This window comes from Chrysochloris asiatica, unplaced genomic scaffold (genome assembly GCF_000296735.1).
Source record: "Chrysochloris asiatica unplaced genomic scaffold, ChrAsi1.0 scaffold00030, whole genome shotgun sequence".
NCBI classification, from domain to species: Eukaryota; Metazoa; Chordata; class Mammalia; order Afrosoricida; family Chrysochloridae; genus Chrysochloris; species Chrysochloris asiatica.
This window is the reverse complement of record NW_006408548.1, coordinates 6,562,131-6,573,119: the sequence shown is the minus strand read 5'-3', so window position 1 is coordinate 6,573,119 and position 10,989 is coordinate 6,562,131. Positions and strand designations below refer to the sequence as shown.

Genomic DNA, 10,989 nt, shown 5'->3' with positions numbered 1-10,989 from the left:
ACCAGGCAATATCTCCTTCTGCTGTGCATAAAGTCACCAGAGTTGGAACCGACTGGATGGCATCTAACAACAACCTTTACTTTACTGCAAATTATGTCCCAATTACATTTGTTTTTATTAAAATAGGAGATATCTATTTATGGACTTGAAGGTTTATATAGAGATGCTTATGTAATCAAACCACCATCTTGATTTATTAATGTACCTGAATTTATTTTCTTTTCATTAAATAGCAACAAAACAAAGAGACAGTTTCAAGCTAACTCTTAGAAGAAGATATCCCTATCATAAATTTAGAATTAGTACAGAATAAAAACTTTGAATAGGTCAACAATTCTCCAAGCCAGCTCTGGAATAACTACATAGGGGATTATTCACAAATTTAAAAAAAAAATTATTAAGCTAAAGGATCGATGATAGAGATGCTTCTTCCACTTTAGAACATTTCTTGAGCCTGTCTTCAGAGGGCTATGTCCTTTGCAATGTTGTTAAGTGCCATAGAGTCAGTTCTAACTCACATCAATCCTATATAGGGTTTCTGAGGAGTGGCTGCTGGGTTTGAACTACTGACCTCATGGTTAGCAAGCAACCCAGTGTCATCTAACAAGCCACACCGGGACTCTATCCTTTGCAATACTACTAAGGAAATCTTCCTTTTTTCTTCTTAGATAAAGGCAGCTGCAGAGAAAATACACTTACTAATTATAATATTATAGTTATTTATATATCTTTCCTAGAACAATATCACTGGATTATACAAGTTAAAAATGTTGAAAGAGTAAATGTTTTGTTACATACTCATTTACTACAAAACAGTAATGGTAAAAATATTAAGTATGGTAAACGCATTCGGCACTGCTTTAGAAGGGCTTTTTGCCCTCAATGAGGTTATAGTCAAATGGGAAGACAAATGGTTCTAGGAAAAACATGGACATCAAAAAAGCCCACACAGAAAACAACAACAACAAAAAACCCCACCATGAAAAATGCACACAACAAAAATGCAAACACGGACAATAGCTAACTCTAACTCTAACCCTAACAATAATTAGTATATGGGTTTTATTTTGGTGTAGGCTTTCCGTGTGGACTTTTTTCATGTGCGCATTTTTCAGGCTACCATATTTGAAGACCTCAGCATGTAGGTCATTCTTAAATTCACCTTACTGAGTCCTGACAGGAGAGACCTAAGACTGTACACAACACACTCGGTCCCTCCATCCGCTGATCAAGGAGGAAGTTCCTATTCAGAGCCATACTGCTAACCTCAAGATCAGCAGTTCAACGCTACCAGCTGTTCCACCGGAGAAAGTTGAGGCTTTCCGCCCCCATAAAGATTTACAGCCTCGTAAACTTTATACTGGGTCGGGCTGCGAACCTTAAGGTCAGCAGTTCGTAACTACCAGCTGTTCCGCGGGAGAAAGATGAGGCTTTCTTTCTCTAAAGATCTACAGCCTCGGAAACCCTGTACAGGGTTGCTATGGGTCGCAATCGACTCGACAGCACTTAACAACAACAACAACAACAAACTTTATACTGGGTTGCTACGAGTCGGAACCAACTCCACAGCACATAACCACCACCAGCAAAGATAAAATAACTCACCACATTTCAGATATAAATGATACACCTACCGGGTTAATGTGCCAGACTGCAAAGCTGTTTGAACTGCAAGGTCGGTGGTTCAAGCTCACCCGCAACTCCTCGGAAACCCTATACACGGTCGCTATGGGTCAGAACCAACTCGATGACACTCAACAACAACAACAACAACAACAACCTCAAGTAGCATTTCTTTTTACTTCCTCCTTGGACTATGAAAAGAAAATACTTGGTGGTAAGAGAACTAAATTTAAGTCCTGACTCCACCAAATCCTGAGTAACCCAACCGATCTGGGGCTCAGTTTCCTAATATGTAATATGGGAATAAAAAGAAAGTTGTTCTCAAAAGGTTCTTAGGCCAGACTCACCCCTCTTACCCACACGTGCCCGACCTCCCTGGACCCTAACACGCGAGATGGGTGCGCAGCTGCAGCAGGGCACCTGCACAGCCCGGGGCCTGCTGACTTGGTGGTACCCCTTCTGCCCTTGCACGCTTGGACCTCCCGGACAGAACGCCCCGCCTGGGGTCCTGGATCTCTGTAAGTTTCGGTGCGCTGGCTGGGTTCCTTCTCTTCCAGCTGGAGCACAGCCTGCTCCATCCCATCCTGGAGCAGAGTGCTGGACACTGGGTGAGGGGCTCCGATTTCCCAGGTCCCAGTGCACAGGTCACCACACCGACTCCTGGCCTTTCTGGGGCGGCCCCACCCTGAGGCTTCGCTGAGAACTCGAGTTTCCTAACCCTCACCAGCCACTGAAGAAAGCCGCCAAGATGAACGCAGAGCCCTGAGAGATCCTTTGGCATGGTGGTGGTTGGCTTCATCAGAGCTGGGTTGTTGCGGATGAGGGACTTTCGGGACCTGGGTGCTTCCTCAGCGTTCCTGAACTTGATTGACTTTGTGTCCAGACCAGAGCTTGGGAGCATTGATGAACTCCAGCAGATTTCTCTGGAGGATGCTCTTTTGAGCCATGAGGTGGCCTATATCTGCACTGAAAGTTCTAGCCACCAGGGCTATGTAACGAAGTTCCTAAATGCTGGCAAGCATGTCCTTGTGGAATACCCCCATGACACTGTCTGGGGCAGCAGCTCAGGAACTCTGGGAACTGGCTGAGCAAAAAGGAAAAATCCTACATGAGGAAGATATTGAGCTCTTTTTCCCCCCCTATATATTCCTTTATTTAGCAAAATTTCTATCGAAATAAATTCTTTTTTTTTTTTTTCAATTTAAATTTTTTTGTTTTAGAAAAAGTTTATTCCGAAAATTAGGTTCCCTTTTAACATTTTTATACAAGTATTCCATGTCATTGGTTACGGATAGTTATAATATGACAGCAGTCTCATTATTTCCATTCTGTGTATTCTATTCCCATTGATGCACCTTCCCTTCCCATTTCATCTTTGCTTTTGGGTAAGTGTTGATTTAGTCTCATTGTTTAAGGGAACACATTTACTCACATGTGCTATTGTGTATTTTATAAGGCAATTTATTATTTGGCTGAAAGGTGACATGTAGTAATAGCCTCAATTCCAAGTTCAAAGGATATCTTCAGGTGATAGTCTTGGGGTTTCCTTTAGTTGACATTTTTTAGGAATTTGAGTTTTGTTCTACATTTTCCTCCCATTCTATTTGGGACCTTGTATTGTGTCCCCGGATTCCTGGTGTGGGCTGATACTGAATTTGAGTCTCCTTTCCCCTTGTGAAGCCAGAGGAAGTCAGACATGGTCCCCACATGGTTCCTGCAGGTTTGTTATATATGTGGATATATGAGAATCAGACATATTGAACTCTTAATGGAGGAGTTTGCATTTCTGAAGAAAGAAGTGGTGGGTGAAGATCTGCTTAAGGGATTGCTTCTCTTCACAGTTGGTCCTTTGGAAGAAGAGTGTTTTGGATTCCCAGTATTCAGTGGCATCTCTCATCTGAGCTGGTTGGTGTCCCTCGTTAGAGAACTTTCTTTTGTGTCTGCCACTTTGGAGGAGCAAAAGGAGGACCAGTACATGAAGATGATTGTGTGTTTGGAGACCAAGAACAAATGCCCGTTGACAAGGAAAGAGAAAGGGACTGACCTAAAATGGTGCAGATATTTGAGCTTCCATTTCAAATCTGGGTCCCTAGAGAATGTGACATTTTCAAGACATTTTCCTGAAATATCAAAATATATTTGTCTAAAAACTCTTGGGCCAGTTCTCTGAGGAAGAGAAGAAATGTATCCAGCACTGCCTGGGTCTTACTGAGGAGATCTGGAAGCGCTGCTGCCGCCAAGAGAAATAAAAGGGTGTGTGGCACCTCAAAACCTGACCTTTATTGTTGTTCTGAGTAATAAACACATTTCCTTGGGTAAACAGATGAAAAAAGGTTCTTGGCCAGTCATGTGAAATTGTGGACGTGGATTGTTATTTCCTAAAGCACTCTGCAATACTAAATTTATAAAGAAAAGCATCTTCACAGTTGTTGTTTCTAAGTGCTGTTGAGTCGATTCCTACCCATAGTCACCCTTTATAGGGTTTCTGCACATACAGTACCCATTCTCTACCCCTCTATCAACTTTTGCAATGAAACATCAACATGTGCACTCTGTTCTCCATCACACCTCCTCTCTGGTCTGGTTGGTCTTATAATTTGCTTTGGTGTACTGAAAACAGTACTGGCATGGGGCTGTTGGATAAGCACTGGACTGGAAGCTGCAAGATCAGCAGTTCAAACTCATCAGCCACTCTTGAAAACTCAAACAGGGTCACTGACTCAATGGCATACAACAACAATAACACTGAAAACTGCAGAAGTGATGGTGAGCTTGTAAAGTTCCAACTGCTCTCTTGACAAGAGGACAAGCTTGAGTTAGGTTGATAAAAGATGAAAGAATATATGGAGAAGAACCTGGTTACCACAGATGAAGCTATCCTAGTTCCACCTGCAGCAGCACACACAATCAAGATCAGTAGAGCTATCTGACCCATAGCTAACTGTCAGCACAAGAGTAAGCCCATCCCAGCACAACAGAACTACCTAACTCATGTAGAGACTCAAGAACAATGATGAAAGCTTGTTTTAAGTCACTTGAGTTTTGTATGTTTTCTGCTTTTAGTATTTTTTTAGATAGCACTGATCTAGCATTATTCAATGAGGGTCCTTGGGAACATGTACAGAAAGGAGGGATAATATGGCCAGAAAGAGGAACCCAACTGTATGTTTCAACATTTCCCTTCAGCTTCCTTCTTCATTTCTAGGGTGGTTTAAACCACAACTCCTGACTGACTTCAGAATCCAGGCTGGAAGGTTCTGATCTCAGCAGAAATACTACCCTTCATTCATGGAAGAAACCCTCTGTGAATAGTTGTGCCTCTGCTTCCAGGATGTGATTTAAAAAGAAACTAAGAAATGATATCTGAGATCCGATCAAATTTCTCTTTAAGTAATGCCATCCAAGTGAAAGGCCAGATATGCAGGTATGTCTCTTTTTAAATATAGCTTCAGAAATCAACCTACCGAGTCTGGCATTTAAAAATCAGATGGTACAGGAAAGCAAGATAAGATTAGTTATCAAAAGTGGAAACAGGAATAGATGGAAGCTAGATCATCCATCGGAAACCTATAAAAGCCTTAAATGCTCAGCAAAATTTGCATGGAAAATCTAAAGAGACTTTAAAAAAAAATGAAAGGGTAATCTGCAAAGTCCTTTTTATGACCAAGTATATCCCAGAACTACGGCTGTGTGCAGCCAAGGCTAATGCAATGCCGTTAGTGAATATTCTGGGAATAATTGCAGAACCCATGAATTAGTGTTTCATTCCTTGTTGTTGTTGTTGTGTTCGCCTTTTGTTCCTATCCCAGGGCTTAAACTCTCCTGCAGCATACACAAACAGAGCCCTGGTAGAGCAATGGTTAACTGCTAGGCTGCTAACCATGAGGTTTGAACCCACCAGCAATCCTGCGGAGAAATGAACTGTAATCTGCTCCTGTAAAGATTACAGCCTCGGAAGCCTTTTGTGGTAGTTAATACTCTGCCAAATAGGATTGCTATTAGTCAGGATTAATAGCATACAATAACAATAGCCTTTCCCATAGAGCATACACAAGCAGAACATGAGGACCTAGTACTCAAGTTATCCAAATATTTATCATAGCTATTGTATCAGATTCATAAAGTTATGAGAACTTAAAGGAATTGGGGAAATATATTCCTGCCCTTGCTGAAATTGTACGGTATAAATATCCAGCCTTCCCTCTTTAATCTCTGACCAGAGTACATCATCAGCAAAGCTACTTAGAATGCTAGCAAGTCAATAAAAATTAACCAAAGACATCTATGATAAAAATTAAAAGGCTATGTAGCCATCGATAATCATTGCAGAAAAACTTTACTGAGTGCTTTACTATGTGTGGAGCACCACGGTATTCAATTATTATTTCAAATTAATCTTTCCAACAATTCTAAAAGTTAGGTATTAATAAATTTTACAGAAGAGCCTTGGTAAGATGCAGTAACCTAACCCCAAAGTCTCAGAGCTAGTGAATGTGAATTGTAGTCAAAGACAAAACTCAGTATTGTAGTTAAGTGCTGTAGAGTTGGTTCCGACTCATAGCAACCTTATTCACAACAGAATGAAACACTGCTCGGTCCTATGCCATTCCTACAGTCATTGTTAAACTTGAGTATATTGTTTCTGTGACTGTGCCAATCCATCTTGTTGGGGGTTAAGATGATAACAAAGAACTTCTTTTTCCACAGTCATTTGAACCCCAAGTCTTGGTTTTGACCAACTTTCTTTGCTTTTGAAATATATGTTTATATAACATGATAGGATCTGCCATGTGTTTTCACAGACACAGTAGGATGAACCAAGTGTTTCAACTCTGAGTGCTTCTCTTTCTTTGGCAGAGCACTCAGCTCTCTGCAGGAGTCCACTGATGGTGTTTTCTCCAGACCACAGTCTCTCCCACCTTTGCCTTCTGTTGCATCTACATTTTCTACACTTTGTTCCTTGTTACCTTTCATCTTTGTTCTTCCCTTCCTCTCACCATGTGACACTGATAGGGCTTAAAACTTTAGGATCAGACTGACTCTCACATTAACTAACCAACCAACTAACTAATCAACTGACCAACTAACCAATCAGCCAACAAACTCACTTAACTAACTTACAGTGTTGGACAGGTAACTTACCTTCTCTGAGCCTCAGTTTCTTCCTTTGAAAACTGGAGACAGTAATAGAATCCACTTTATTGAAGGTAGATGAGAAGACTGAATGAGGTTATCTATGTAGTAGGCTAAGTGCAGCATGCGATAATATAGTAAATACTCAAAAAAAAAAAAGTACAGAAAAGCAAATGCAGACCTTCCATGAACATACAAATTTAGTGTAAGTATAAGCATAAAACTATTCCTGGAATCTCAATATCCAGAAAAAATGTCTCCATGGTGACCTCAGTCCACAAATCAAGTCTTTTTTGTTTGCTTGCTGTTTTACAATTTGTAAAGTACTTCCTTGAACAGAGTCTTATGTCATTCATGTGGTATAGGAAACACTTTCTAAAATATGGTACAAATGCTACCTTCTCAGTGAAATCATCCCTGATCTTTCTATGGAAGACATTATATTGAGTCAGCATCTACGCCAACCTCCTTGCAAAGGCTCTTCCTATATTGCATAGACATTGTTTGTACATTTCCAAGATTGCTTTGCATCTAAGGTGTGTGATGTGATTTATGTTAACCAAAAGATTCGTGTTCAGTGGCACAAGACAATTACATCTCTGACTTTATCTTCACACCTCAAACTCCTTGGGCCTGTAGCTGTAAAATAAGCACTAGACTACTAAACAAAAGATCAGCAGTTCAAACCCACCAGCTGCTCCTTGGAAACCCTATACTGGGTCACTATGAGTTAGAACCGACTCGATGGCACTTAACAATAACTCAAGATTTTGGCTTCTCTTTTTAAGCCCTCTTTTCTCCTTGAAGTCTCCTTCATTTCTAGTGATTTATATTACTCTCAGCTTAAAACTTCCAAGCTATCCTTAACCCTAACATTTCCTTGATACATAGTAACAGAATGCTAGCTGCCAACCATCACCAGATAACTGTAACAGATGTTACTCCTAACATCTCTCATCCAGCCAGACCTCCTTCAAATTCATTTCTTTGTTTTCTATTTCTTTTATTGACCCACCTTCTAGGTCACCCATACACAAAACTGAAGTATTCAGTAGCCATATTCCTCTTACCAAACCATTGATCAAATTTAATAATTGATAAATACTTGGTAATTAAAGTAAGTATGGCTCAAAAGGCATTGTTTAATCTAGAGGAGCTTGTAAACTAGAGGAATACCATTTGGAATCATTTTTATAAATCAAAGTGTGGTTTTACTGATGTAACTATTTGCTAGAAGAATGTGTTCTTTAATCTAGTTTTTTTGTTCGTTTGTTTTCTTTTTGCAACCAATATTTTTCTTAAATTGGAGGCAGAGAGATGGACAGAATTTAGAGCCCCACTTTTACTAATACAAAAGATTGAGGGTAATCATGGAGGGTTTTGATGGGAAGGGAAGCTATGGCCAAGCTCATTTTAATAAGCAAAATCAAAGGCTTATATCCTGTGCTATTCTATTCACAAATCATTAGTTAATAAAAAAAATGCAAGCAATATTAACTCACACAGGCAAAACAGGGAATAAAATTTACCATGCAGAACATAGCCCATAAAGATAGTTTGCAACTAGATCTCTCTTTTTTTATTCATAAAGGATGCAACACTATTAGAATTTTTACAATGGCCTTCAATGAAGGACTTCTGAAGAGACCATGGTTGTTAATTTCAAATGATGTGCTTTATTTACTCATTTTATCAGATTCCAGCTTTCCCTCAGATCTGGCAGCATTATTGAGGCATGTTCCACCATGGCTAGTGATAAGAGCCAAGACTCCAGGGAGAAAGCAGCTAGAGCCTATCAGAGTTCTTTACCAAGCTGTTGAGTTTAAATTGACTCAGAGAATATTTGTTTGGTGAATTCTAGGCATGAACAATAGCTATGTTTACTGAGTATATGTGGTGTCTACTGACAAAGGAAGTGGCTAATGCTTCTCCCAAGCACTCAGTGTCATACTCGACTCACATTGTCACATTCCATTAACTACAGAGCCAGGGTTTTTGTATGCTACTTTTTACTGCATGAGATATTTTTGTTCCAGCATTAGCTAACAGACTTTGAGTAAAAGTCCTTCTCTGACTCTGTAGTTGACCCTTACTCTTTGCCCCTAAAATCCTGTGAGACTAGACCAAACTTTATCCACCTGAAAACACTGATACTTACCTGTTTGCTATTTTAATAATGACCAAAAAAAGGGACAGGATGAGATTGTGAAACTCTGTGTGTGTATGAGGGAGTATGGTAGTTATGGTTTTGTGTTAACTTGAAAGGATTCCCAGTGGTTTGCCAGTAGAGACGTGTGTATTCACACTGTGAAATCCAATACAGCAGAGTTAACTCTATGATCATTGGCTATGATCAGCCAATCAATTGAAAGAATGTTTCCTTGTGGGTGTGGCCTGCTCCCAATATAATGGGCATACAGGAAAAGCTTGTTCTTTCTTTTCGACTGGGGACCAGGAAGTCTACATTGTGAGCCTACAGCCCCATACCAGGACTTCAAAAAAGAAAAATGTAGGAATCATAAAATATCTCTTTGGAAATGATCGAGTGTCAAATCTATAGAGTACTTTTCTCACAGCTAAGAAATTAGAAGTCAAAATTCAGACTTCAGGGGAGATTTCTTCTCTCTGTGGGCTCTAAGTGAAGGTCCTTGTCTCTTCATCTTCTGTTCCTTGGATCCTTGGTGATAGTCCCCTAATTTGTTTTCTATACTGACAAACCAAACGCTCAAGTAATTCAATCTGTACTCATTTTAGCGTGAGTGAGGTTTTCTTTATTCGATTTTGCAAAATTGGGTGCCCAACCCAGTAGACATGGGCAGACTTGCCACATGGCCTGCCGCAAATGGTTTTTATTCTTGTTTCAAAAAAACCCTTCCTCCAGTTCCAGCTCTCCATGTACAATTCTATGGCACATCCCATTCCCACCCCACCCCCCAAGAAGCCAAAATGGCTTATTCTTTGTCTTAATGGCCGTATTCTTATTGAAATTTCCTAGTCCTAGAACATCCAGGTTACAATTCCCTCCCTGTATGTAAATCAACAATCTGTTTGTCAGGTTTAGCAATCTTATGAATTCCTGAAGATGGACCACGCCCACAAGAGTTATTTCTCACAAAGTTCATCTGACATGGTATCTACCTTGTCTCTGCTGCTTAATCCACTCCCTTTATATTTTAAGAGATTGACTCAAGACACATCCTACACTAATAGTACCTTATTAACATAACAAACCCCCATTCCCTAATGAGCTTATAAACACAGCTATGTTGTTGTTGTTAAGTGCCATGGAGTGGAATCAGTTCCCATTCATAGCAACCCTGTATAGGTTTTCAAGGAGCAGAAGGTGAGTTTGAACCGCTAACCTTGAGGTTCAAACTGACCTTGCAGTCCAGCGCATTAACCCCCAGTGTTACACAAGGGACTATGATTTACAATGCATATTGGGGAGGTGGGAGGGCTAGGCACCACTAAATCCATAACATACAGAATTATATTGTGAAAATATGGCTTTTAAATTAATACTACAAACTAAGTGCATCTCCTTTATTCCCGTTGCTGTCCCCCCTCCTCCCAATTTTTTTCACAAGGCATTCCTATGAAAACTTTTTAGACCTCTGAATGAGGATTAGGTTAAGTGCCATCAAGCCAGTTCAGTCACAGAAACCCTCTTAAGAGTTTCCAAGGAGCAGCTAGCTGGTGGGTTTGAACCACTGACCTTCTGGTTAGCAGTCTGGTGATTATCCTACAGTGCTACACCAGGATTTTTGTTGTTGTTAAATTCGTAGAGTCGATTCTGACCCATAGCAACACTGTATAGGGTTTCCAAGGAGTAGCTGGTGAGCTTGAACCACTGACCTTGCAGTTCAAACGACTTTGCAGTCTGACACATTAGCCCACAGCACCACACTAAGACTCCAGGATAGCAGACGATAAAATATTTTTATTCAACATGAATTCTATCAGAATTACATAGATAACTTGAATATGTTGTTGTTGTTAAGTACCATGGAGTCGGTTCCAACTCATAGTGACTCTGCACAGGGTTTCCGAGACTGTAAATCTTTACGGGAGCACAACACCTTATCTTTCTCCTGCAGAACCACTGGTAGTTTCAAACTGCTGACCTTGAGGTCGGCAGCCCGACTTGTAACCACTATGCTACCAGAGCTCCTTAACTTGAATATAACACATATTTTATAAACATGATATATATTGATAAACATGGGCTATATT

The 10,989-nt window shown here is 40.2% G+C and overlaps 1 protein-coding gene and 1 pseudogene across 1 annotated transcript in view; one reads left to right on the top strand and one right to left on the bottom strand.

Moving 5' to 3' along the window:
* GADL1 (glutamate decarboxylase-like 1) overlaps positions 1-10,989 on the bottom strand; it is a 247,673-nt gene that overhangs the window by 84,424 nt on the left and 152,260 nt on the right. The gene's annotated exons all lie outside the window — the stretch shown is intronic.
* Positions 2,018-3,872, top strand: LOC102842821 (annotated as a pseudogene).